The 27,367-nt window shown below is 43.6% G+C and overlaps 1 protein-coding gene across 6 annotated transcripts in view; it reads left to right on the top strand.

Annotated features, from left to right (window-relative positions):
• Nucleotides 1-27,367, top strand: part of zc3h3 (zinc finger CCCH-type containing 3) — a 121,314-nt gene that overhangs the window by 92,642 nt on the left and 1,305 nt on the right. The window contains exons 23-32 of one of the 6 annotated variants that reach the window (XR_003296576.1): nucleotides 8,231-8,329; nucleotides 9,646-9,712; nucleotides 13,647-13,716; nucleotides 13,960-14,013; nucleotides 17,347-17,482; nucleotides 17,774-17,874; nucleotides 18,782-19,066; nucleotides 24,990-25,865; nucleotides 25,958-26,077; nucleotides 27,216-27,276. The gene's annotated coding sequence lies outside the window, so the exon portion shown is untranslated. Of the gene's footprint in view, nucleotides 1-4,499; nucleotides 4,905-8,230; nucleotides 8,330-9,645; nucleotides 9,713-13,646; nucleotides 13,717-13,959; nucleotides 14,014-17,346; nucleotides 17,483-17,773; nucleotides 17,875-18,781; nucleotides 19,067-24,989; nucleotides 25,866-25,957; nucleotides 26,078-27,215; nucleotides 27,277-27,367 lie in introns of those variants that run through there. The other 5 variants (XR_003296579.1, XR_003296577.1, XR_003296580.1 and 2 more) reach the window with 5 other exon arrangements.

Raw genomic sequence — 27,367 nt, 5'->3', positions numbered from 1 at the left:
GGGGGGGGGGGGGGGGGGGCGGGGGGGGGGGGGGGGCGGATTGGCGTGAGGGCCTCACCACTCGGCGCTAACACGCCGTGACGACATCATAAGACGGAGCAAATGACTCCACTGCATCTCTGGGGGCTGGAGGGGGAGGGGGGCGCAAAGCTGCCGCCTGGCAAAGGGATCTTCATCCCAGTATCGCCCTCCCCCCTGTGACACAAACGCACACACACACACACACTTACAGCCTTTCTCACTAAACACACAGTCCAGCTGCGGTGACCAGGTACTCAGACCCGCTGGAAGTGGGTCCCCTCAAAGCAGAATTAATGGAGATGACAAACTGAAACTGATATTACCAGACTTCAGCTGAGACATATTCACTGTGTGTGTGTGTGTGTGTGTGTGTGTGTGTGTGTGTGTGTGTGTGTGTGTGTGTGTGTGTGTGTGTGTGAGAGAAGATCGTGTGTATTCCACCTTCTTAGCTCTGTTTTCTGTCACACACACCATGTTCTTCTTTTCTATTTACCTTTTGTAAATGCTCTTCCACTTTCTTTGTGAGGACAAAGTGCAGAGGTTACAGGTGTGAAGTCTTTGGAAGGTGAAGGAATTTTTTTTAACACTTTTTGAATGATTCTCTCTCTGTAGGACTTTATTTGGAGACAGGACTCTGCAGATGGGAAACAGCCTTCGGACATTAAGGACGATGTGGGAAGTGGCTTTTTTTTTTTTTTACATTGAGAATCTCTTTGAAGTGTGAGGACATTTAATCTAGTCCTCACTTTGTTAAAAGGTTTTTTGAGGGTAAGACTAAAATTTGGTTTAGGTTAAGGTCAGTGTAAGGAGATAGGACATGCATTATGGCCAAGAACATCCTCACAAATAAAGAAGCATGAGCATGTGCTGGCATGTAGAGGTGTGTGTGCACTGGAGGCTTACCGAAGCCTTCGCATACAGGGCTTCCCTCTGCTTGCAGGCTTTGGGGGTGGGGTGGTGGGATTGGAGGTGCTCTTTGGAAGAGTGGAGAGATAAACTGGAGAAGTGAGGGGATGAAAAGGATGTATTCCTCCAGACATGGAGGGGAAATCTGCTCAAATCTTCCCTTGTTAGAGGAGAGGGGATAGGGATCAATACAGCCGCTTTCCTCTCTGGCTGAGTCTCTGCTCCAGCATAACCAGAAAAACTCTTGGGCTCCGTCATCCAGCATCCTTTTTTTCTGTCCTCACCTTGTTTTCTGTCTGATTTTCTTATTTTTCACCTCTGCCTTCCTACTCTCTCTCTCTCTCTTGTTCCCTTGATCATTCCAAATATAATTTTTAAGCCAACAGCCCAGGTGGGTGCATTTGATGAGAGAACAAACCAAACAGGGGTGGGTAGAAACGTTTTAATTAATAAGCCACTTTTCTTTTGTGTCACAAATTGTCCCAGAGGAGAAAGAGGGAGCAACGACAGGTAGGGGAGGGAGAGAGAGGGGAGAGGTGTGTAACAACTACGATTAGAAAAGGGGGACAGGTCTAGAAAGAGGCAGGAAAAGGTGGGATTGGGCCTCAAGGGAGCCCCAGGGCCAAGGGTATGAGCTACCTGTCATGAATTAATCAGTAACCTACAGCTAACTCAAGTGAATTCATTAGCAGCTACGGCTCCTACATCTTCGCAGTATCATATATCAATTAATTAAAAAAGGTGAGAGAGTTCTGCTCCAAAATAAACTCCACAGCTGGAGCGAATTGACAAGACAGACGTGTCTTTGTCTGATCTCAGGAAGCTTCTTTGGCTCTTCGGATGTAAAATTGTTTGACTTGCGTTTGTGTGTGGTTGCATCAGGTGGTTTATCGACAGCTTTAGGAGTGAAAAAGTATAGAAACAGCAGTTGTCGTATTACTGTTATTATGTACTAATGCAGTGTAAAGTATGTCATTTGATATTTAAATCATTGCTGCATTGGGTTTCATGATGTCAAAGCTATTATTTCAAAACTAGCCTTTTACATGCAGTATTTCTGACTTCGTATAGAATAAGTACTACAGTAGTGTCTTGATACCACTCTTGGTACATCTGGATATTAACGGGAAATATTTTTTATTTGAACAACAACAGATGATGTGTAAACTAATGTGTAGAAATGCAGTTTGTTAGGCTGCACTAGTTGTTAACAGTGTGGTGCTGCAGTGGTTTCTCCACCAGTACTAAGGTTTGCTACGTTGACCAGCAGCTACGTCACTGTTTGACAGAAGATCATCAGACATGGTCGTTTCCAGTGTTTTCTATTAGCTGCAGCTGGAGGGCGAAGCAAATATTACGATGCAGTTCTTCTTCAACCATCATGTGGTTACAATAGCTTTTAGGTGTGCATAATATCTTGCTTAGAGATTCGTGCTCATGGTTGCAGCAAACATGCATGAGTGCAGTAACAGATGTGGGTGAAGCTGAAGCTCTGCAGCGCCCTGGATGTGAAGTCGCGTGCAGCTGTGTCACCTGCATGTCGCTGCAGAGAACATGATGCTCCAAATGCTTCATAACCACGAAACTGTAAAAGGAACATCCAGATACACAAAAACCACATTTTCTTTAGACTTCAGAGATCTCTAGATCTCTGCCATGGCCAAACTTATTAACCGCCTGTCTTTTTTCGCTGACCACTGTGGATAGATTAATGAGTGTGGGATCTTAGGAATGTTAATTAATTTGATTATGTGCGCAGAGGGGAGGGGTCTATGGTTAGGTGGAGTGGGATGTGGGTGTGTGTGTTGGGGGGGGGGGCTGTGGTTTTATCGAGGGGGTGGGAGCAGAAACACTGCAGAAGATGAATAGGTCCTCTGGCTTGAGCTGCTGGCAGGCCTGCTGTGCCTGGCCTTAATATATAGCATGTGCTGCCACATAGTCAATGCGCTTTTAATTCACCTCTTACTACACACACATGGGCATTAACAGTGAGGTGCAATGCATGTGCACACACACACACACACACACACACACACACACACACAGTATTCATTACCTCTTTTATTAATGGAAATCTAATCATTACTCCACCTGCTTATTCACACACAAACACACACACACACCCCTGTGGTTTATTTATCATTGATATCCCCTAGTGTATTAATACGGGGCCACAGGGGGTGTTTATGTGCTTATGAAGCCACAGAGCAAAGCCAGACTAATTGTATTAACCACCCCAAAGAGAAGCTCATGATTCTGACCCCGAGCTGTTTATGACCCATAGATCAATCGACCTCCTCGCTCAGTTTTCTTGGATTTTCTCCTCCGTTTTCTCCTCCAGCCTCCTCCGGTCCATCATTCTCCTTCAGTACATTTTGGTGCAGCCAAATCATCCCTGCAGGCTGCTGTCTAATTACCATCATCATGGAGATACTGTATATGATTGAGCCGTGACCGTAAACACACACCAGTAAAATGAAGAGGAGCAAACAAACATGAGTTTTACTGCTCTGGCCTGGTGATGCTGATATGGGACAGCAGTTATGGCCATTTGGTGTCTATTCCTCTGACATTTTCATTTCATATTTAATTGCACACTGGTGATTATGGCACTTAAGGTTTTATTTTGCATTTATCTAATGGTGCTCTGGTGGCGGCGTGGTGACACTTTTTATTTTATTTGGTGCTCAATCAGGCTGAATTTACTGTCACTTTGCTTCTTCCCAAATCTGTGTAGAATGGATGTTATAAAGGTTATTTCCAGTCCAGTGTGTGTGGAGCTGTGCGACAACACAGTCGAAGGTCGGTTTACGTACACATGTAACAGAAGTGCCTGAACGGAGCGGCACAGTAAATGGGAGCAGAGAGGTGTATTTCTGTGTTGGAGACAAACGTGTAAAAATTCTCTAAAATGTGTAAAAATGCTTAATATTTTTAACTTAGCACTTCACACCACAGTGTGTTCCAGCTTCAGGATATGTAGCTGGTGTTTAGCAACTGTTTCTGCAAACATAACACTTTTTATTATCATGCCAAATAGAAAAATGTGAGACTTTAATGTGAGAGAATTTCACTGCAGATTTGCTACTCCTGAACTTTACTTGAATTCTTTCTTTTTTTTTTTTTTCTCCATTTCATTCAGAGAGAAGTGTGTTTCATTTCTTTCTTCTCTCCACATTTATCTTTTTATCTTTTATTGCTTTTCTGTTCTTCTTTGATTCTTCTCTTTTTGTTTCATTTCCTCCTTTCTCTCTCTTCCAGAACTGAAACTACGTGTTTTCATGAGACCGTGAACCTAAACTCTTACTCTTTTACTTTTGATCCTGTTTTCTAATTAGTACATTTTCCCTGTACCTAAATACAGTGGATATTTTTACTTTGTGGTACTCCTACAGCTAAAGAATGGGACTAGTATACTGCTGCCACTGTTGTTGACCGTGTAAACACATAAAACTTCAAATAGTCGTGTTGTTTGTCCCTGAGTGGCCTGTAATGCAGCAGATGCCCTCAACCTGCCCAGCACCAGTTAGGTAACAGACAGGTGATTTTTTTTTTCCCTCCTGATCCAACAGTCTTTGACGGCCCTGTTGCCATAGAGACGACCAGTCACCACAAACTCTGCGTCACCACGGAGACAGGGCCAGCCAGGGCCGGGACAGCGCTTGTCACAACGGCCCAACGTCCCAAAGCAGCCGGGCTCGCAGTCAGAGCTCATCGCCTGGCAGCGTCTCCGGCAGTCAGCAGCAGTCTGCGAGAACAGACAGGTGGAGGAGAGGAAGACGTGAAACAGGGGAGGACAGGTGGGGGTGCAGAGCGCAGAGATGGAGGAGATGAAGAGCCTTTTGTTTACTGAAAGGAATCATTAAAACATTTCCTCTTTGTCTTTTTATTGGCATTTTGTTGCTGTGGTGTTCATCATTCAGCCTATTTGCTTAGGGAAGGCTTGGAAGCTATTGTGCATCGTGGGGCCCAAAGCTGTGATCACATTAGCCTTGTCGCTGCTGTCCTGTCTAGAAAGAAGCGTGCAGCGTGACAGCTGCTGCTGTTTTATTAATGACAGCTCATGGTTTTAAAGCAGACAAACTCCTCTTCGATAGGATGGGCCATTAGCCTTTTGTTTGGTATCGTTTCTGTCTTTTCTCCATCTTTGTGAGCAGAGAGGTAAACAAATCCTTCTCCCTGCAGCCCGTAGAGGAAAGGGAAGAGTTTTCATGGGATGACAGCTGTAAATGAGAACTTCTCATTCTGTGTTTAAAGAATTTCTCTTTTTGTCAGCAAATCCCATGAAAAGACAGTAGCTGTGTTTCTATGGAGCCTAATGCTCCACTAATAATGGGAATAACACCCCAATCAGAATCAAACTGCATCATGTGACCACCTCAGTGGGAACAGACTGGCCCGGTCCGGCCCGATCGGGAGGAATTTCCAATGGGAATTAGAGAGGGGGGGTGTAAACCTTTAATAATGCGATCATTAGGAAAACATTGGCCATGGAAACACTTGATCCCATCGTTTCTCTCTTTTCGGATTAAATAGATTATTTTTGCTCAGGTCTGACCCACGTGGGGGGAACATTAGGGGACGGGAAGAGTTTCTGGGAGGGACAGAAACATGGTGGGACTGAAACCAAACTGGTCTGTGGCTGATACGACGATTTTGTTGGAGATTTTCAAAGATTTATGGATTGTTGAACGTCTTGATTGGCCAGAGGCTCCAAACAACCAGTTGGTTGATGTTCTTTCTGCTGAAGAACATCAACACATGTAAACACATACTTTCATTTTTATTTTCGTACAGTTGAACATTTGTTGGGGACTATTTAATGTGATGGGTTTATCCATGTTTGTGGCTCTAGTGAGTATTTCAGTGTGGATAGTCAAAGAACTGTGTAGTGCATGTGTATGGTAATACAGGAACATGCCACCAGGGCTCACTGAGGTCGACCACTTAAAGTATCTCATGGACATTGACAGTCGTCAGGGGTGGAGCACTGACCTCAGTGAACCTCCGCCTTTTTGCCCAGTGCCAGGGTTTTATTTTTTTGTCTTTACTGGTGAGAAAAGCAGAATAAAGCCAAAGAAGTCAAACTATTAGAAAAACGAGCTGTTTTAGGAGCAGCCATCACTTTGTGACCCAGCAGACCGGAGCAGGTTCAGAGGAATAACAGTATGTATCATGGTGTTAGTGAGGTATGCCCTGGCTCTGTCTCTGCTGTGTGCCTCTAATCAATGAGATAAACCCCCACATGACTTGTGGGCTTCTGCCCTACATCAGCGCTCACCCACATGTCTGCAGAACTTGCTATAAATGCTCTGTAAGCACTTTATGAGAAACGCTTGTTCTTTTGGTCTTTTTCTGCTTTCTTGTTGTTTTGTTTTTCAGCCCCACTCCTCCCTCCTCTACCCTCTCCCCCTTTCTTAAAGAGAAACCTGCATTCTGACACTCATTAAAAGAGAAGAGAGAGAAACATCAAGAGACTCAGCGAGGCACTTTCACGCTCGCCTCTCTCAAACCTGCGGTCACGTACAGCCGTCATGGCGCAGGGAGGTGCGCTTGTTATCTAGATCAGACTCCCTCTGTTTTCTACTCACCAGCCGTCTCATATAAAGACGATCAATTATGGATCAAATGAGGCTCTTTTTAATCCATTGCAGCTTTCTGTTCATACAGTCAGTGTGTGGAAACTTCACAGGCAGGGCGTCTACCGGGTCACAGGAAGTGTCCATCTGCTCAAACTACACATGTACTGAAGTACACAGAGTACTGGTTTAAAGTACCAGTAATTTACTTTAAAATTCAGTTCTAGGAGACTTTATTCTTTGTTATATTTAGAATGAGAATTTTCTTCTATACTTTTTTACTTCTGTCCTTATCACATTTTTCCTTTCTACTTTTTTTATTAATTACTTGTCCCTCATTTATTTCTACCCTCCTTTATTTTCATCAGTCAGTCAGCTGTTGCTACACGTATTCATTGTTTCCTTCCTTCCTTCCTCCTCCAGTATTTTTAGTTTTTTCCTCCAGTCAATACATATTGTGCTAATTTATTTCCTTCATTGCTTCCTTTCTTCTTGAACAACATCCTTATTTTATTTTGTCTATTTACTTTATTCATTTTCTTTGTCTCTGCTTTCATCCCTCTGTGTAACTCAACTTTTCTCTTGCTCTTCTCTTCAGGTACATTTGTTTTTATTGTCAATATTTCTGCACATTTTATAGATGATTTATGATTTGATTTACTTTAATTTTAAACACTGAACTGTGACTTGTGCTGGAGTCATTTTCAGCTTTGGAAACTATTTCTTCCCTACCATGAGGACTGTTGACTACTCTGTGTGACTGTGTGTGTGTGTGTGTGTGTGCGTGTGCGTGCGCGTGCGCCACTTATCTCCGTCTCAGCTCTCCAGCTGTTTCAGTAAAACAGAAGATAACACTATAACATCATACCTCCCCCTTCCACCTCCACGTCCCTCCTCCTCCTCCTCCTCCTCCTCTTATCCCCTCCATCACTCTCATTCATAATTTATCCGGAGGCAGATTTTTTGCCGACACAATCCCAGCGTAGCAGTGCAAATACTCTCTCCAGTTTCACTCGGGCTGCGTGCTGCGTGGCCACTTCCTCCTGCAACAGGAAGCAGGTGTCGATAAGTACAGGAAGTGAAAACAGGCACCGGCCTCAGGTGAGTCTGTCCTCTTAGGTGTTAGATATCCCTTACCACCCATCCCTCAGAGACACAAACACACACAGACACACACACTGTGCAGTGTGAGTGCAGCCCAACACATAACCCTGCCTACAGGCACATTGTGAAGGATGGCTAATATTGCACCTGAACGCTCTACAACTTTACTTTAGTTTCCTTGAAAAGCTCAGAAGATTTCACAAATGGTTGAGCAAATACTGAAATTAGAGGTGACGTTACCTCACTGCTGCAGAGAAAATGTACTGCCCAAATATCCTGTTATTTTAAAGTCACTTATTCAATAGGTTTTTATTCATTGTCTTCAAGAAGTCATGTGCTGGGGAAAATCACTTCGTAAAAAGGCACCTTTATTTATTCTGTGTTCTTGGCGATCCCAGTTTCTGTCAATCAAATTATAATAACAAACAAAATTAAAACTGATGGACCATTTAACATAACTATATATTTCTTTAACTGTTTTTTGCTTGTTTATTTTTATTCTGTTTAACTCAGCAGAGGAGGCCGTGACACACAGGTGAGCGTCTCCGCGGTGTTGAATATCCCTTACCTGTGGGCTTCACTGAGGCTGCAGGACACAAATCAATTGTTTCTGTTAACAGGTGGGAGAAGTCTCTGTTAAAGCCGAGTGTCATGGACAAACTGTGAGCAAGGAGCCTGAAGACCAACAGAAGGACTATACCAAACCCACATGCAGCCAGGTAGAGAACCCTGTTATTATATTATACCAGCTTTTATTTTTTATTAACGTTACATTGTCGTCTGTTACGTAAACACAGCTAAGAAAACCAGAGCATGGCAGAGACTGTGATTTATTACTTTGCAAGGTGATACTGTAATTAAACAAGTCAGCCCCATCCCATTTGCCTCCATTTAGTGGGATCATATAACTGATTTGTAAATGTGCAAATCAGCAGTGCCTCAGACAGCAGCACTCAGTGACCACAGCCTGAGAAACCACACACACTGCTGCTGCAGTTAGGATGATTATTTTTCTCAGTGCTGTCTGTTACAACCCTAAACCACCAGTCAGGACTCATTTGGAATTTATTCCAGAGTTTGTTCAGGAATCATGGCTGATTTAGGACAGAGCAGTTCTGACCAGGTGCAGGAGAAGAGCAGTGGGTGGGAGCTGAGGCTAAATCTGTGTATTTAGGCATATGTTGATGAATATGAGAAAATGACTACTCAGGCAGATGGAGATAAAGTGGATTATGTTTAGTTATCTTTGTTCTAAATGTTCCTATGGATATTTAGATGTCACAGATGGAGAGTTTTGTGTGGAGCATTAGTCCAAGATCACTGCATGTAAACAGCCCAGTAGTAACAGCTTCTTAATAGTAAGACTGGGGTCAGGTTCAGTGTCTTGACTTTGACTCGTGCCCTGCAGCAGCCAGAGCAGGAGGGTTTCATTCCCTGCAGTCGATTGGACACTGACTCCCTGTTTCTCCTTGACCTGGTCAACCCTGTCACAGGGAAAACGTCTGTGTGTGTGAGCCAGTTGATCCATGGTATGTTTAAATCATACAAGACTGAGTTTTGTATTTTGTAGTATTGCTCTGTGACTGCAGCCTTTCCTGAGGGAGAGGAGACTGAAAACTGGGCCGGATCCCTGAGAGGGTTGTTAGTGAGCACTTTCAATTAAAGACAAACGGGTCTGGAGAGACTTAGGGTGGGTAAAGAGTCTGCGATGATTACGAGCTTCCTCTTCTTAATGAAATGCAGGAGGCCTTACATTTATTTACAGTAGAGGTCTAACTGTCAGGGAAGGGAGAGAGGCTGAGAGAGACGGGGGACAGATTCCCACAGTGAGTCTGCTGGATGGAAAAGTTAAAGCCTAATTTTGTTGCTCATGTCTTTTCATTTTATTCACTTTTATTTATTTACATTTTTAAAGATCTTATTTGCTTTTGTGTTTGTAAGTTTCATTTATTCAGTAATCAGATAAGTGTATCATGGTCCAGCCAAACATAGCGTGCTACTAAATCTAACGTGTCAGTGTAATTTTTGCTTACAGCTTCACAGCAGCAGACGTGTGGCAAGTTGTAAAAGAACTTCTGACGTGAGTGTACACCAGGAAAAAGGTAAGAAAACCAAACCCTACTTATATCCTGTAAAGGCTGCAGTATTATTGCAAAATTACAGTGTTAAAGTGTTGGATTAACTGAGAAGATTTATTCTGTGGAGCCTGAACATATATTTTTATTTCATTTTTAATTATGCAGATCCTTTATGTAAGTAAAAGTATCAGTAGCACCAGAATGTGAAATGCTCATATCTATATCACTAAAAGTGCAAAGTGTGATCAAAATGTCCTTCAAGCATCAAAACGTATGTATTTTAGTCTCCCTGAGGGTCAGGCCACATCAAAGTGGAGGCGTGTGAAAAAGTTTTGCAGCACAAATGTCTTTTTTTGAGTTTTTTATTTTTACCAATTCAAGGTTTGAAGAGTTATTTAAATAAAACAATCTCTGACATTTTAAGGCTTGAAGCTCCAGTTGTCATTGAGTTTAGTGGAGTGAAAAGTACAATATATTCCTCTAAAACAAAAGGGATAAGCTGTCTTACAACTTGGACGAGGGATGAGCACAAAACCAGGTCTAAGTGGATCTTTTGATTTATAAAGTGTGCCCATCAGGCCTAAAATAAAGAGATCAGAGAGTTAGGAAACAGAAAGGGGACCGTAGTTGCTAAGAAGGTCTTGGATGAAACTACCTGAAATCGCCACCTCCATCCACATGGCCCCTCGCTCCAGATTTGCAGTTCATGCTTATACAGGTCCTGCTAGTCTTAAAGATAAAGTGAAACAAGTTCTGAAACTGTTGGACCTTAGATGACCCCATTTTCTGCCTGCAACAACCCTCCCCTCCTTCCCCACCTTTCCCTCCCTCCCTTTGGTTGTGGCAGCATTCCCGGGAAACAGTTTTCCGGACTGTTTTCCATGAGCGGGACGGGATGAACTCCACATCTCTCACCCGTAAAGAGACAGAGTGAAAAGAAGCTGCCTCAGCACCTGCTGGCCCCCAGTGAAAATCAAAATATCAATAAGCTCTTATAGCATTAAGGAAAATGCCTAAATCTGACACTTTCTCTCCCTCCATCCCCTCCTCTCTCCCTCTGCCAATATCACTCAACCACTTACACTTGGCATGGGACCACTGGAGAGTTTTACATGTACATTAAGAGAAGCTTTCTGCCTCTATTTGTCCTCCTCCACCTCTTCCTCCTCTCCACTATATCTATTAAAGTAAATATACACTGGCTGGGTGGTGACACATAGTCCATCCTCATTCATTTTTGAGCAGGTGATTGACAGGACTTGAGTTATGACCACGGTTAAAGAAGAAGACCGCAGACCCCTCTGATCATAATGTTAATGGATTACATGAGGAAAATCATAGGGAAACAACACACATCTGTTCGTTTACAAAACGGTGGAAATCAGTCATATTCATATTATCTGTGACTGTAAAAGCACCACCCAACCTCATGAAAAAGTGCCTTGCCAGGGAAAAAGCATGAAGATGATATACATAGATGTGCTTGAAAAGTGGGCCGAATAAGCAAAAAGAGATATCAGAGAGTGAGAGGAGTTTAAGTAGGGAATAAGGTGTTGAAGGGAGGAATGGCCCAGGGCAGGAAGAGGATAAAGAGAGGAAGAGAGGGATGAGAGATAGATAGATAGAGAGAGAGGGGTGGTAAAGCTGAATGATTGCTCTGTGAGAATTATTATTGATGATTCAGGCTGTGTGAATTATTAATGGGGAGCGAAAAGCATCTTTGAACGTGTCTCTGACATTCAATACTGACAGAGATCAATGAGCTGAGAGGAGAGATGAAGGGAGGAAGGAGGAGGAGACTTTAAACAAGAGGAAAAATTAAAAAAAGAGAGAAGGGAAGAAAAGAGATGGGGTGTTTGGACAAGTGGAGTCCCTCACATAGGGGCTTGTCAGAAAAGTTTAGGAAAGAGGAAGGACGACGAGACGGCCAACTGCCAGGAGTCATGTGACACTGATGAAGGTGATTGGCTGTGACATTGTCTTGGGTCTAATGCTCCTCCTCAGACACAGGAAATAGCAGAGCAGCTCCTCCTCATCTTCAAAACTGTCTCCCCTTCCTGTCTGCCACACTGATCTGTGGCAGTGTGTGTGTTTGTAAGTGTGTGTCTGTGTATGAGGTTTCTCTCATGATATCTCACATAAGCTCACCATATTAAAAATAGGTTTAGTTGTCATTCATCTTCTGCACAACGCCCTCTGTAAAAACATCTGTTTCTATGCTGATGATTTCCTGTTCTACATATCCACTTAATCCATAGACATTTCAGACAATTTCATAACAAATTGAAACAAATCTGTTAGAATATATGTTATGCAAGGGTTGTTGTATTGGATTGCATTCAATTATGCAGGTGGTCAGGGAGTGTTTATGTATCTTTGTTGACCACATCCTAGATCTGACTGTGATCCATGTTGCTCATGGGCTAAATGCAGGTCAGGCTAAGCAAAAATCCAGTCCTGGTGCTAATGCAGCTGAACCTGTGAGTGTCAAAAACACCAGAAGAAGAATTTGGCCCTTCAGTAGTTCAGTGAACATCTTAGTTTCCTAACAACAATACTCAGAGTGAGTGAGATACGTTTTGTCATCTTTATGGGCTCTGACTTACATGTCAGACACATCCATGCAGATCATTCAGTGGTTGAAATAATCAGGGATCAGAAAAACACAAACAGCAGCTCACTGGGTCTTCTGACTGATGGCTGCAGACTCTTATTCTTGGTACTTTAACGAGAGGGAAAACAAGCTTATTTTAGTGTAATTACAGTGTAACCTTAGCCATCGTCATCACAGGGAATAGGAACATTTCATTTTAAGTCTTGTACTATTCTGTAGTAGCGTTGGCTTTTAGTTTGTAAGGTTCCTTTTTTGTCATATAGATGTCTTGAAAATTGGTTTAAGTATACGAAAAATATTATTTACTATTGTTATCATGAAAAAAACAGTGCCAATATTTATCTAAGTACAGCTGAGTAAAGTAGAAACCTGTACTTGTGTGTTTGAGTGTGCCAGGGGTCAGTGGGTCATGCAGGAAAGACTGATCCCAAGGGACAGACTGCCAGGGCCACTCAGCTGCTCCCCCAAAACACAATTACACACACACTCAGGCCGTTTTTCGGTCTGTCAGTCTGACGGTGGTGACGTGGACGTCACTGGGGCTGACACTAAAAGGGGACAGGGCTCAGCTCCTATCGCCACAGTAACAAGCTGATGGGGAGACAGACGAGCTCCAGCTGCCACACCTGATCATGTAGTAGGATGGAGTTCCTCTGAAACAATCAGCTGCACACCGAGCATTCGCTTTCTCTTACTGTCATACACACACAGACAATGTGATGGCTTAACATGGATTTACCAACATGTGTCTTTATATATGCATGTTTCCAGTGATGGCCATATTCAGCCAGGTCAGATCAGATCCTGCAAGTAGTCAGGCAGTCCCACTAAAAATGCACACTCATACATAAATGCAGGCAGGGAGGCAGGTTTTAAAGAGAATAACAAACTGCCTCTATACAGAAACACAGCGGTTCAGGGTTTCTCAGGCTTTTTTGTTGTTTAAAACTTCCAAATCTTTCAGATCTATGAAATCCGGGCACTGAAAAGGCAGTGCTGCACTCAACAAAGGTACAACAACTTTAAATAAAGAGAAGTATCTGACAAACATAAGGTCTCGTGGGGATATAAGTTGTGCTGCTTGCATTCTAGGTCTTGGAAAGGAAATGTTGGTTTTTCTGTCATATATTGGATGGATTCCCACAAAGATAATAGATCTTCAGAAATCAGAGGAGTGAGAGTGGGTAGCTGCAAGTTAACACTGTGTTCAACATGTTTCTAAACTCAGATGTTAAACTTGGCTGCATTTTCACACAGCTTGAAAGTGGCTGTTACATAATTATCTAAGTTTGTTTCTGCAGTAGTTTTCCCTGCTTTTATTTCTGCCTGTTTTCCTGCGTCCAGGTAATGCACAGCTCCCATCACAAGGCAGCCTGAACGCTGACATATCTGTTTTTTACAAGCTGAGAGCAACGTGAGTAAAGTCCAGTTTTTTTTTTGCATTTAAGTTTGTCATTTAATGTGTTGTGATAAATGCTGCACTGGAACGGCATCTCAAACCTTAACTGGAGGGTGCACAGTTTGCTACAGAGACATGTCTTCGTACTATTTGTTGGGTCAGAAAAAGTATGTGAAAAACTATGTATTTGAAGTTTATATGGGGTATTTTTTTTTGGTGTTTGATTTCCCCCATAACAGAGCTCATATTCTCTAATAGGAGGAGTTTGGATCTTCCTATTAGCACCAGAACACACAGCAGTAAAGCTTTCAGGTGAGTCCACACTCTCAGCAGTGATTAATTAATATCTTTGCGTGAGCAAAAAGCCTGTAGCTTAAATCATTTTTGATTTCGTTCATTAGTTTGACTCGTTGCATGATGAGCAGCAGATCAGTTTGGTTTTTCTATTGCTCCATTTTAATGTAACCTGTGTTGATCAGTGTTTCATGAAGCACAAAACATCATCATTTTCTGGTTGATGTTAGAAAATTACTCTGAACTCAGATCACCATTTAATATTTGCCTGTGACTGTTAAAAAACAGATTTTTCCTTTGTGGTGATAACTTTATAAAGCCAAAGAAAATATGGACATGTCTTTTTAAATTTGTCTTTAAAAGGGTAAAACATCTTTGTTTTTCCCATTTGACAATGAGAAAAATATAAATACAAATATTCTTGTCACTACATTGGACAGTTTTGGATATTTCTGTGCAACATTTGGTCAAAGTGAAAACAATGAGTCTATATGACTGTGTTGTGTGTTGGGTTTAATCAGTGTGGCTCCTTGCTTCTCTACATTTGTTCTACCATTTGGTGACTTTAAAACTCTGATAGCTCTGACCTCGCCTCCTCAGCTCCCCCCAGCCCTCCTCCTTGCTGTCCGTCACCTCTGAGCTTTAATATGAAGGGACATGTACGATTGACCTGGCACTAAAGCACTAACAGACTGTCTGGGCCCTTTACAGCCAGTAAAGGGAGGCGGACTATTAACCTCCATCACCTCACCTCTCTCACCCTCACACTCCTGTCACTCTGCCCTTGGTCGCCCCATCACTACCTGGAATTGGCTGGGGGTGGAGGGGTGGCGAGGGGGTCGGCAGTGGCGAAAGAGACTGTTAAGAGCAGGGTTGGTGGCATTACTTGACACGTCACCCTGCTGGTTTTATAGGTATGTGCAGCATCAGTGATCGCTCTGCCTCAAAGTGCTGAGATACAGCCGCTGGTAAAGGTGCAGGCACGTCAGAGCAGCTGATTAAAACCACAAACTCACATTGTTTGGAAGTGAGCGAAAAAAAGGGGCAGATGGTTGTTGGACACAGATGTGGTCACTGGTCAGGGAAACACTAAATACAGAATCTGGGCCATGAGAGTCTTTTAGGTTGTGTCTGAGATCTATTAGTTGAGTGTACGACGTTTACTGTGCACACGTTGTTCCCAGTATGAAATCGATTTACACCCATGCTGCTACAGTGATGTGTTTCACCTCCTTGGCAACTAAATAAACCAAATAAACCAAACTGAGACCTCCAGAGAAAATCACTTTCTAATTCCTGACAGCAAATTAATGACAGAATCCACATGTATATAATCAGCACGTCTTTGACAGTGTCAACACAAACATGACTTGTCACTTCACACATTAGCCTTTAGAGCCAACAGTTGTATAGGCATGCACTGTGTGCTTAATAAATTAGCCACAAAATGGAAATATCTTCAGCAAATCACTTTTTCATGCTCAGCTGATGTTTAGTCATAGTTTACAGCAGCTTTTCTGCTAAAATCACATATCTCTAGTTTTGCAGCTGGTTTCAAACCCCAGCCAAACCGCACCAGAATCAGCCTGTTTTTCAGCTGGTCTCAGTTTGTTTTTGTTCAGTCTGAATCAATGTTCACACCATCTGAACCAGCCCCAACAGGTTAGGGTGTCAGATCACCCTAACAGAGGTGCTCAGTCATGTTGAGTGAGCCGTGAAGTTTCTTCCGTTCACCTCTTTGTATGTGGAAAGTAGTGAATGAGTGAACAGGGGAGAAAGTTTAGGCAAAGCTTAAAATGAAAACTCTACATTTATAAAAATGTGGCACATTTATTTGCTGTCACCTCATTTCAGACATATTTTAGACTTGTCACCGTGGCCCCTGCCCTCTCTGTTTGACTAAATGGCTCCAGCTGAGGGGAGACAAATCACCCCTCATTTGGAGGCAATTCGCAATATGCATCATTTGCCCTGTTCATGGGGCATTTGCTAAGAGGAACCCTTCACACACACAGAGTCAGAGACAAACAGGGGTCTCAGACAGCAGTGGAGAGTGGCAGAGGAGTCCCCATAAAGCCAAGGTTAATACCCGGCCTCTCCATCCATCACTGAGCAGCTGAGAGAGGGGGATGTGTGTGTGGGGGTGATGGACCACTTTCAGCCATATATCTGTGTGTGCTGGAAGAAACGCGGGTGGGGTTTGGGGGGTGAAGAGAAATACAGTTAAGAGACAGAGATGGGGGAGGGTCTGCATCGCCCCATTGTCTCCCCAAGCACCCATAAAGGGCGTAGGAGGCGAGGGATCATAAGCCTCGTTTGCCAGGAGTTATGGCTGCCAACAGAAGGCGAGTCAGAGCAGGCAGGCAGGCCGAGCCAATAACTGCTCAGGATGTAGTTGTCACGGTAACCGGCAGGTGCTGATGCCGCTGGGTCAGAAGGGATCCTGGATGGACCGCAGCCAGGACAACAGTAGAGACATCACTGTCACTGGTGATCAATGGTCAGAGCAGCAGTGGTTAGCCACCCACAGGGAAACAGGGAGAGTGACACGTGTATTTATTTACTCAGGTGGTGATGATGACAGGGCAAAGTGGAGCAGGATGTGACAAAACCAGCCAGCTTAGGTATCAGGACTGGAAGCATATGAAGGCTGATACCTAACCACAGATCCCATCTGTTCAAAATATGCCTGTTAAAACCTGATTCTTCCTGATTCTCTATGAAAAACGTACAGTTTCCTTCAAACCTTTATAAAAGTGTTCAGATCCTTTGCTCCAAACTGTGCTCAGCTGCTTCCTGTGTCCACCTGAGACAACTCATCTGATTGGACAGAGGTTAGAAAAGCACACACCTGTGTATATAGAGTCCCAGAGTTCAAACTGGATGTCAGGACAGAAACCAGGACATGAAGTCCAGGAACTCTCTGTAGACTCGGACTCTGCTGAACACATAGATCAGGACAATGGGATAAAAGTTCTAAAGCTCTCTGTGTTCCCAGGAGCACAGTGAAAACTAGAACCAACAGGATTTATCCCAGACCCATATAAGTACTCTGCAGAGATGGGAGAACCCGATGGCAGTACTCCGTCAGACTGGCTGTTATTGCAGGAGCCACTTTGAGTAAAAGGCAAATGACAGCTCAATGGACTTGGCTTCAGGACCAGTCCCTGAGTGGCCCAGACACAGCCCAGAAATAAAGCCAGATGGGATGTGGTCCATATCTCAACACATGGTCCATGATTCAAACAACAAGAAATCTGCCAAAGATCAGTTTATAACATCTCTGTCCATGTTTTTAAAGAGGCAGTTGTGTCTCTGGCTCCTTCTGATATGTATCCTTAATCTGTACAGGGGCTTCCAGTCCAGTCTGACAGTCTGAGAGCATCTCCCAGGAGGAACAGGATAAACCGCCCAAATCCAGGTGTGTGCAAAGCTGCTGCCAAAGGAGCTTCTGCACAGTAACAAATAAAGGAACTGAATTCTTAGGGTAAATAACAGATTTCAGTTTTTGATTCGTAATTTTAAAAATTGTCAGAACAGCCACACTTTGTTCTTTGAGTTGCTGAGTGTAGCTCAGTGGACACGTGGCAGCGTAAAATTAAATCTACAACAATGTGCAAAGCAAACAGGTTGGAACACTGCCTGTTAGCCGCCCATGTGATGCAGACCGCTCCATGTCAGGCAGGTGGATGTTATTAAAACCATCAAGAGCTCGTTTTGCTCATTCTCTCTCTCTCTCCTTCCTTTCTTTCGTCCCTTTGCTCGGTGTGTCTCACAGGGTCATTTGCCTGTTCAGATGAGATTATGAGCTATAATGGAGGAGGTGTGGAGTGCTGAGACAAGGAGAAATGGCCGCGTGTGCAGATAGGAGATTTGATGGTTAGTCGATAGCTCTTCTCCTTCATCAGAGAGAGGGAAGGAGAGCATGGAGAGATGGGCATGCATGGACCCTGATATTATATAGGAAATGCATTATTTTTTAAGATTACCTGAAACGGTCTCAGAAAATCATTTTAGCATGAACTAACCTTGAACATTCCCATACTTATGTAAATGATCCCCATCAGTGGTAATCAATGAATGGAATAGCCTTGAGGGTCTTAAATGCTATTGAGAACATTTTCGATTTAAACAACATTTGGTTCTCCGGTTGGTTATAACAGCCTTGTAAGACAAGACGAGGGGTCACATTGGTACCGGGCTGAACCTTTGTATTGATAAAGATCATTATCAAACGCTTTGTTCAGCTGAACTTTCTCAATTCTGCCCAAAATTAGTCGAATGGTTTGTCCCATGACACATAAAGAAGAATCAAACTTCAAATGTTTATACAAAGTACTGCTAAATATAGACTTCAACATGTTGTAAATGCTGCAGCCGCTCATGGAGACACTTCACGTTATGTATTTACATGTTTGCACCGAAATGACAGAACCCCCTTATTTTCATATTTACATATTTTTGTACTATAGGACAGACGTCACCAGGAACGAGCCTGTTTATTCATCACACTGTATCGGTAGTTTGTGACCCTATAATAAGACGTCTCAGTTAACCTGTGGTTAACAACTGTGAGTGTTTTGAGTGTCAGAATCAGTTTAAAGCTTCAACATGAGCAGCCTCATCAGTCACATAAACACTCAGGTAGTTATGTGAAGGACGGTGACAGTGGTACAAACAAAGAGCAGCTAGAGGAAGGAAATGTCCTTCATATGATGTCAGTAGAGCAAAGCTGTTGTTGTCACGAAGATTTGGAGCCAAATTACTGACTTGCTTTTCTCAATAGGGAAGTTCATTCTTTTCAAAGGACTGGAAATGCAGCAGCTGGAGGAGAGAGTGAAGATCCTGAACTGTCAGTCCACATCTGGACTGGACTGTGCTGTGAGCTTCAGCTTATGTCTGTCCTGATACGTCTGCTGTCAGAGGGGAGGAGGACACTGTGGCATAAAGTACCTGAGGGACGAGCTCATCATCCACACTGACAGGAAGCGTGAGTGACAGCTGACACACGGTCGGACTCAGAGAGCTGCCAGCTGCTAACAGCTGCCTCGAAAGACCTGTGATTGACCAGGTATGACACACACACACACACACACACACACAGACGGGCAGAACAGCTCAGCTGAGAGCGGGCAGGTCTTGGCAGGTCTTGGCAGGTCTTACCTTTTCTGTTGTGATAGACACGTGAGGCTGAAATCATGGACACAGACTGTGACTCTGCTGTTTTTGGTCCTTTTTATTTATAATTTTTTCTGTTTTACTCAGTTTGTGCCTTTGTTTCCAATAAGAAAAGGTAACAGTCACTTTATACAGATGCTCTGGTCCAGGTTGTGCCCTGGGCCTGTTCAGTAATCCACCCACAGCTGAAATGAAGTGGTTCATTATCAACTAGTCTGTCCTTCATAGTATAGGATCAATCTGATTATTCAAATCGATACTAATACTAATTGTAAAAAAAATAATTTCCTGTTAATTGACAACTTTATTAGTTGAGAGTTTCAGGTCTAATTTCCAATAAGAGAATTTCAATTATCATAATGGCTTGTTGTCATTTTTCTGTTTATTTTTAGTTCTATAGTTGTCATGTCACTGTGTAGGAAGATGATGTCAAATTCTTATCCTTTGATTATTACGTTAATGAATTAAACAGAGACCAGTTTAAACACTGTGCTCTGAGCAGTGGTTCTGATTTCTGGAACCAGACTAACTTCACTGTAAATGTTCCTACGGTAAAATGTCGTATTCTTGATCATTTGTAAATAATTACCACTAACACTGTGATGTTGTCATTTTAATTTTGTTAAATTGCCCTGATCCTGCTAATGCTGATGCACAGCTCACACATAAACAAGCTTCATGTGCTGATTGGACCCTTGGTCAGTCCCGGCTGTGCCTGCAGAGCTGTAGTTTTGTCCTGTGTGAGAATATGTGTGAACCGCACATTGGAGCATCACTCCACCCACTTCATAAAGTCAGCTGCTCTGTCTGCATCTGGACACACAGCTGTTCCAGTGCAGCGGTGTGTGTTCTGCACTGGGCTGTAAACAGTCTGAGTGGACAGACTTAGGGTTGGTGTTCTGTATGAAGCTGCTGCTCCATCATTTAAGAGTCTGTGTCATTCAAGTCAAACTGCAAGAGACAGAGGCAATAAGAAACTGTCAAAGCTTTCAGGGTCAGGCTAAAGCACAGAGCACGCAAATACACACACTCACACGTGCACACTCTCAGTTCCTGCCATTGACGATATTGACTCTGTGATCAAGTGCAATCAAGGATTATTTTAACCTTCGTCCTGCAGCTGCTTGGACTCCACAGACACACAGGAAAATGTTTACAAAGCTGTGAAATAATTAAATAGTTAAATTAATAGAAAAATAAACAAGTAAACATAAACAGTTAAAAAAGACATTTAATTTGAAAACCACACTATCAATTTTAAATATACATTTTCAGTCAACATATTTTATTAGCAAAATTCAAGAACCCTTAATTTTCTTGGTTTTATACTTTCTATGCTAAGTGTAAAATCAAGTTTAAATACACTGGTCCTAATAATAATAATACTGATCATGATGATAATAATAATAATAATAATAATATCTGCACATGGCAAGTTCTGAAGGTCCTGAACTATAAAAAACTACAACCTGTTCTTGTCTCCTTTCTGTCGGCCCAACTTTTTTACTGCACCTCCCTGTGTGTTACCCTGACCCCTCCAAAAACATCCTTTCACATTATGCCTCACACTCTCCCACTGTTTGTTCCTCTCCCACCATATCTCCTCCTCCCCAGCTCCCTCTCTCTGTCTCACTCCGCCTCTGACACCCTGATCAATTCCCCATCAAATCCTAATGCTGCGGTTTAACTCAAGTGTGGCATCTTAATTAGAACGATAACTGCACACTGTCAGGGTCATCGACTGCGCCGGCCGCCAACCAATGCTTCTCATCGACAGGCTGCCAGCTCTCAGAGAAGCTCTGAAAGCTGGGGACAGACAGACAGAGGGGGACAGGGAGGGATGGATGGACAGAGAGCAGAGGGGGAGGGCAGTGAAGGGGTGAGTAACAAGAAGACAGGGTGTATGTATAAAGAGAAGCAGGCAGGATGGACTGAAGGTGAATAAAACAGCCTGAGGACGCCTCTTTGTTCTGTCAGGACACGACTGTCCCTGTCAACGTCTGCTGCTCTGGGACTGAAACACTGTGGAGCCTCAGATAAAGTCGACAGCAGTGTGTGTGCTGAGGGTTTTAGCTGCAGCGTGGTGGAGCCTGACAGAAAAAGTTTGCAGAGACGTTAAATGAAAGGTGAGGACAGGAGGTGAGGAAGGAAAAACATTGAACTACAGGAAAGGAACAAGCAACCGAGCAAAGGAAGAGAAAGGAAGACGAAAGGAAGAAAAGAAAAACTGATGGAAAAGGAAAGAGGAAGGATAAAAGGGAAAGGAGACTAGGCTGAAAGAATCCAAGCAAGAAAGTGAAACAGGGAGGTAAAGATGGAGAAAAACAAACAGAAAAGCACAGAAAAGAAAATGAGGAGTTTCAGGGAGTGGGCCTCCACATGTCAGGCAGGGAATTCCCTCCTGTTCAGCCTGTCAAGGTGCAAATCGTCCTCGCTCTTTCTTCCAGAGCGGCGATGATATGAAGCTGTGAAAAAGGAGACACGAGGAGCAAGTTTCCCTTTTTCTGTGACAAATACAGAAATCAATAAATCATTGTGGGCCTGTGACAGGTTGAGGTGAGGAGGGGCCACTGGTTCCTCATGGACTATTTATGAAGCTGTCGCCGCCATCGCTCCAACTCTCTGCCTTCGCTCGGTCGGTTGGTGGGTGAGAGAGAGTATGGTCTGAAATATTTAAATGTTTGCGTGCATTTCACACTGGACGTGTGTGTTTGTGTGTGAACGTGTTTGTGTGAACATGTGTTTATGAACATGTGTGTTTGGGAACATGTTTGTCTGTAAGCGTGTATGTGTATTTGTGAACGTGTGTGTATTTGTGAACATGTGTGTGTATTTGTGAACACACGTGTGTTTGGGAACATGTTTGTCTGTAAGCGTGTGTGTGTGTGTATTTGTGAACATGTGTTTGTATTTGTGAACACGTGTGTGTTTCTGAGCGTGTGTGTGTGTTTGGGAACATGTTTGTTTCTGACTGTTAATCCCTGAAAGGAAATTGTTTTTTTTTATTAAAAATTTTCTCTAATTAAATTTTATTCTTATTAAAAACAAACGGAATAGAAAAATGACCACAAATCATCAGGACAATAACAAATGACAATTTTTTTTTTATTTGTACTTTTTGCTCATGTCCTGTCTGCTAACATGAAGTGGGCGGGGTTTGTGATCTGTACTGCAACCAGCCACCAGGGGGCGACCAACTTACAGTGGCATCGAGCTGCCACGTCGTCCATCTTTGTTTACAGTCTGTGATGTGGTTACCAAGCGAGTGGGGCTTTACCCTCAGACAGTGGGGCCGCACTAGCGTTCCTCCTATTGAGCTCTCATGGCCTGGTTACCGTTTGTGTTTGACGACTGGATGCCAAAACACTGAACACATTTACTTTGCTCCTGTGAGCAAATGGTCGGTGTGATTCTGCTGAAATGAGATTTAGTGAAAATCAAATGACGTGATCTGACGGACAAGTGTGTTTCTAAACCTGAGATATCTTACTCCTTTAGTTTGGTCCAGAAACTATAAAAAACCCACCATATGTTCCCACCAATGTTCCTTCATCAGCATGAAGACACACACTGTACTTTGCTCTGACTCAGTCCCACATGCATCGTCCTGCTGCCACTAATACCCAAATGTGGATTCATCCGCTGCTGAAAATAGTCCCTGGCATGTGTTTTAATTTCTCAGCCTTTTCTATAAAAAATAACTTTATTAAGACAAAGGAAAATGTAGGATAACACCAGCTGCATCCTTTAAAATAAGGTTCTGTGGGTTTGAATGGTGCCTGTCTCTGTAATGAAGGACCCAGCGGAGGGAGGAAGCTCCCTGTCAGAGCTCTACTCAGTCCCAGTGTGTGTCTTATGGGCATTAGTTGATTAATGAATTGGCGTCTCTATCCAGAGGAGGGCTTTGCCACAGAGTACAGTCTAACCTGCTGTAATCCTGCGATTACAGCCAGATTATCCTGATTATTACACCGGCACAGGCTCACCAGGCTCAAATTACCAAGAGGGCTGGTTGAAGAATTTTGTCAGTTTTTACTTTGGGATAATCCCTAAATTACAGTGATTGTGCTGTAAAAGCTCAAGTGGACGTGTTGCATGAACTAATGTTGATGACGCCTTTAAAGGAGCTGCTGTTCGTCTTCTTTCTTTCACTGTAACTTGAACCTCTTCAGGGTTTGGACTCCCAGTCGGGTAAAAGAAGCATTTGGAAGGCGTCACCTTTGTGACTGTTGTCCAGGGGGCTGATCGGGGAACTGTATCGGGTGTTCACCAACATCCGTCTTTGAGACGCCAAGAACTTTATTTCAAGTCAGCTGTGTGTCTCTGTGCCCTGAAAACCTGTTCTCTTCGACAGCTTCTTATTATGGGCAGTGGGTTCCCACTAGAACATGAATTCATGAAGTTCTGATTATTTTAAATTTTAAATTAAATTCACCACTCGGTTTGTGGAGTGTTTTCTGAAGTAAGTCCCTGTCTAATCGAAACCCACCCACACAGGCCAAATAAAGCAGAGGAGCTCACTCAGACTGAAATAAAGATTTTTGTTTCCTTGATTTAACTTTTCTGTGGCCAGTTGAGTTAGTGATTTGTGCCTTTTCTGCAGCTGTTCTTCTGTTTTTGTGTTTTGTTCCTAGGTCAGTGTAAAGTTGTGGTCTCTGTACTTGGGTTCAGCAGCTGTCTGTAGGTGTAGATGTAGGTTTCTGTGTAGATATTTATTCATGTGGTTTGTGTTTACATTGGGGGCTATTAGTTTTATCCTGGCCTGGTTTTGGCCCAGGGCCCTTAGTGCCAGTGAAGGTGGAACTACAGTGATTTTTAGACAACATGCTACAGCAGGGGCAGCCTGACCTTTGCCCTTTCAATATGACACTGTCCTCATGTGAAGAGCCAGCTCCATGATGAAATCTTTCCCAGTCTGGTGCATAAAAGCTTGACCTGGTCCCCGTCAGCACCTTTGTGATGAGCTGAAACACAGACAGCAAATCTCTGCAGCCACTTTCCAAAGCAGAGCTGCAGAAACTGCTTAAAGGCCACAGGAGGCTTCTGAACAATGCCAAGTTTTTCTTTCTTACTCAGGGATCTCTATGGGCTTTTCTACATGTATACGTGTGTGTGTGTGTGTGTGTGTGTGTGTGTGTGTGTGTGTGTGTGAGGGAGAGAGAGAGCAAACAGTAGATGAAGCAGTGTAAGAGCTTGCGGCGATGCTGAGATTTAAACTCATTCTGTCTACAGCTCCATCAGATAACGAGCTGAATCAGCACGCACTGTGGATCTGCACAGAGCGGGACACACACACACACACACACACACACACAGTGAAAGTGAGCATGCATCTGACGTTCACGCAGATATAGAAGCAAAGACAAAGACTGACACCAGCTGCTGTAATGAGCAGGGTCCTTTAACATACACGTCTGTCACTTCATCTTCATCCCGTCACTCTTCACTCTTCATCTCATCTCCTCTCTCTGATGCAGCGGTTCCCAACCTCTGGCTTGGGCCCCATGTGGGGTCAGACATATATGGAGAATAATTCACAGTAATGTGTGGAGTTTCCTTGAAAACACTGTTTCTCACCAAATCACATCGAACAGTTCAAATCTCCATTTGCTGACTCATCTGGTCTGGTTTGAAAGTTAAAACCAAAACAATGAACCTTGTTTTATTTTTCAACAATAAACTGTGGAAGTAGGTTGGGACTCTGTGCTCTGATAGTTACCTGTATTCTTTAGGACTCCCCTCTCTGCTCCTTATCCTCTCTCCTTCCTCCTGTTCTCCTCCCTCTCAACCCGCTGTGCTTCCCTCCTCTCCATTAGCGCTGCTGCTGGATCGCTTTCAGAGCGCTGCTCACCACACCGTGACCCCGCTGACCCCTCTTATACCCGTCGCCTTATCTCTCCCAACCCACCACAGCACCCTGCCCCACCACCCTGCCACTGCTCCCTGAGGAGGAGGAGGAGGAGGAGCAGCAGGCGGTCAGCGGCACGCTGAGCTCCAGGCCTGTCCCTGCTCATTTCAGGTTAGCCCGTCTGCATTAGCACCAGCCACAGTGACAGCTGTCAGCACCACTGAGCTCCGGATGCTGCCCCCCCATCCGTCCTTGGAGCATGGCCAGGACAGAGGAGGGAGGGAGGATAAAGGAAACAAGGAAGGAGCAAAGTGAGGAGGTAAACAAGGAGAGGTGCAGAAGAAAGGAATGGGATGAAATTAATGCAAACAAATGAAAGAATGAAAATCATGAGCTGAGGAAAAGGAGAGAGGAGAAGTAAAGAAAGGAGAGGAGGAAATGTGAAGAAGGAAACAAGGAGGAAAAGAAGAAAGGAGAGGAAACTAGAAAAGGAAACGGATGAATGAGAGATGGAGAGAAAAGATGAAGTGGAAATAGAAAATAAACAAGGAGACGAAGGGAGGAGATGAGGAAAGGCAACTAAACAAAATGAGGAAAGGACATAAAGAAGGAAAGGTGATGAAGAGGAAACGACAAAGAGGAGAGGGGAAAGGTGAGGAAAGGAGATAAGAAGAGAAAAAGAAATGAAGAAGAAGTAAAACGTAAAGCGGGGAGGATGAGGAAGGGAGAGACGGGAACAGAAGAAGAAGAAGAAGAAGAAGAAGGAGGGAAACGTACATGTGAGGAGACGAGGAAGGAGAAAGTATAAGGCCCAGATCAAATTTAAACAATTAGCGGCCAAGAAGTAAATCACCAACAATCAATTCTCTCCCGTAAATGTTTGAAGAAATGACCCGAAGACGTAAAAGTGAAGTGTGTGTTTGTTTTGCTCGTCAGGACAGGACGGTGCGGCTCTGCTGTGGCTTCGCAGCGCCGCCTGCTGGTCCGAGGAGGAGCCGCCTGCCGCAGTCTCTGCTCGGTCCTGGTCTCAGCATCACGCCGCTCCGGTTCCACCGGGTGAGTATCCAGACACACCGGGAGGTGAGACCGACACAGTAGGTCCGTTGTCTTTTGTCACAGATGATCCAGTTTAGGTTTAGTCTGTAGTTTGGAGCTGAGCGGGTCACACAAACTTTTATAGCTGCTAATGGACGTTTGATGTGAAGTTCACCTGCAAACACGCTGGAACACACGCGGTTACATTAATGTGAAGCTTTGTTATTGTGTTTGTGCAGTAGCTTTTATACATCTAGTCCTGTAAATATGCTGGAATATTTTTTTATAATATGTTTGTTTTTTATAATTTCAGTTCAAGTCATTTGGGTTTTTATTACTGATCTAATATTATTTAAATATATAGGCTATATATTTTTATAAAAAATATGTGGCATTAATATTATCACCAAACATGTATTGGTGACAGGTAAATAATTTTATTTGGTGAAATGTATTTTACTCAGTTAATACAATATTTAGTCTCACTTTCAAAGCAGCGCTGGTCCAAACCCAGCAGGGTGCAGGAGCAAAATCAGAAAATCAAGACTTCGCATAATTACGAATATTCTGTTGGTGAACAATGTCACCTTTTCCCTGCTACCTCCAAAGCTCCTGTCTCTGGTTCTTTGTGACCCAGTTGGCTGTTCAGTATATTTAGTGTAAAGGCAAATTGGTAAATTTCAGGTCTGAGAGGAGGCAGCTCTGCCAGGCTGAGAGGACTGATCCTCGCCTTTATGATTCAGTGTGAAGGTCCTTCCTCTCCAAACCAAATATCCTGTGTTTGTTGCCGTTTCATTCAATTATCAGATGTGATGATTCTGCGTTTGCAGCACAGTCGCTGTCTCATTCCGACACAGGTCAAATTAAAGATCTCACTGAGACCTGAAAACCCAAACCTGGAGCTCAAGCTGTGAAAGTGAGTGATGCCTGCCACAGGGTGCCCTAATAACTCTGTGCATGAATAAATAACACACACACGTGTCCACACACACACACACAGCTATCGGCTGAGCAGCAGAGCGGGTCTGTTGATTCCTAGACAGACACACTCATGCACTTTTAATGGGATCCCTCTCTAAAGCGATGGGATTCCTCTGCCAAGCCAGAGCCTTTCTCACTGAGTGTGTATGTGGCTGAGCATTTAACCGTGTGTGTGCAGGAGGTGTGGATAAGGGTCATCCACCGGCCCAGGGGTGCGATTTCAGCTTGCCGACAGGACGGTAAGTGAGTGGTCCCAAGACCCTGAAAACCCCAAAGCTTGAAATCAAACCTCGTCGCTCATGTTGAGGCTGAGCTGCAGCAGAATTTGGA

This window comes from Mastacembelus armatus, chromosome 4, assembly GCF_900324485.2.
Source record: "Mastacembelus armatus chromosome 4, fMasArm1.2, whole genome shotgun sequence".
NCBI lineage: Eukaryota > Metazoa > Chordata > Actinopteri > Synbranchiformes > Mastacembelidae > Mastacembelus > Mastacembelus armatus.
The sequence above is the reverse complement of the archived record's forward strand: the minus strand, read 5'-3'. Positions and strand labels throughout refer to the sequence as shown.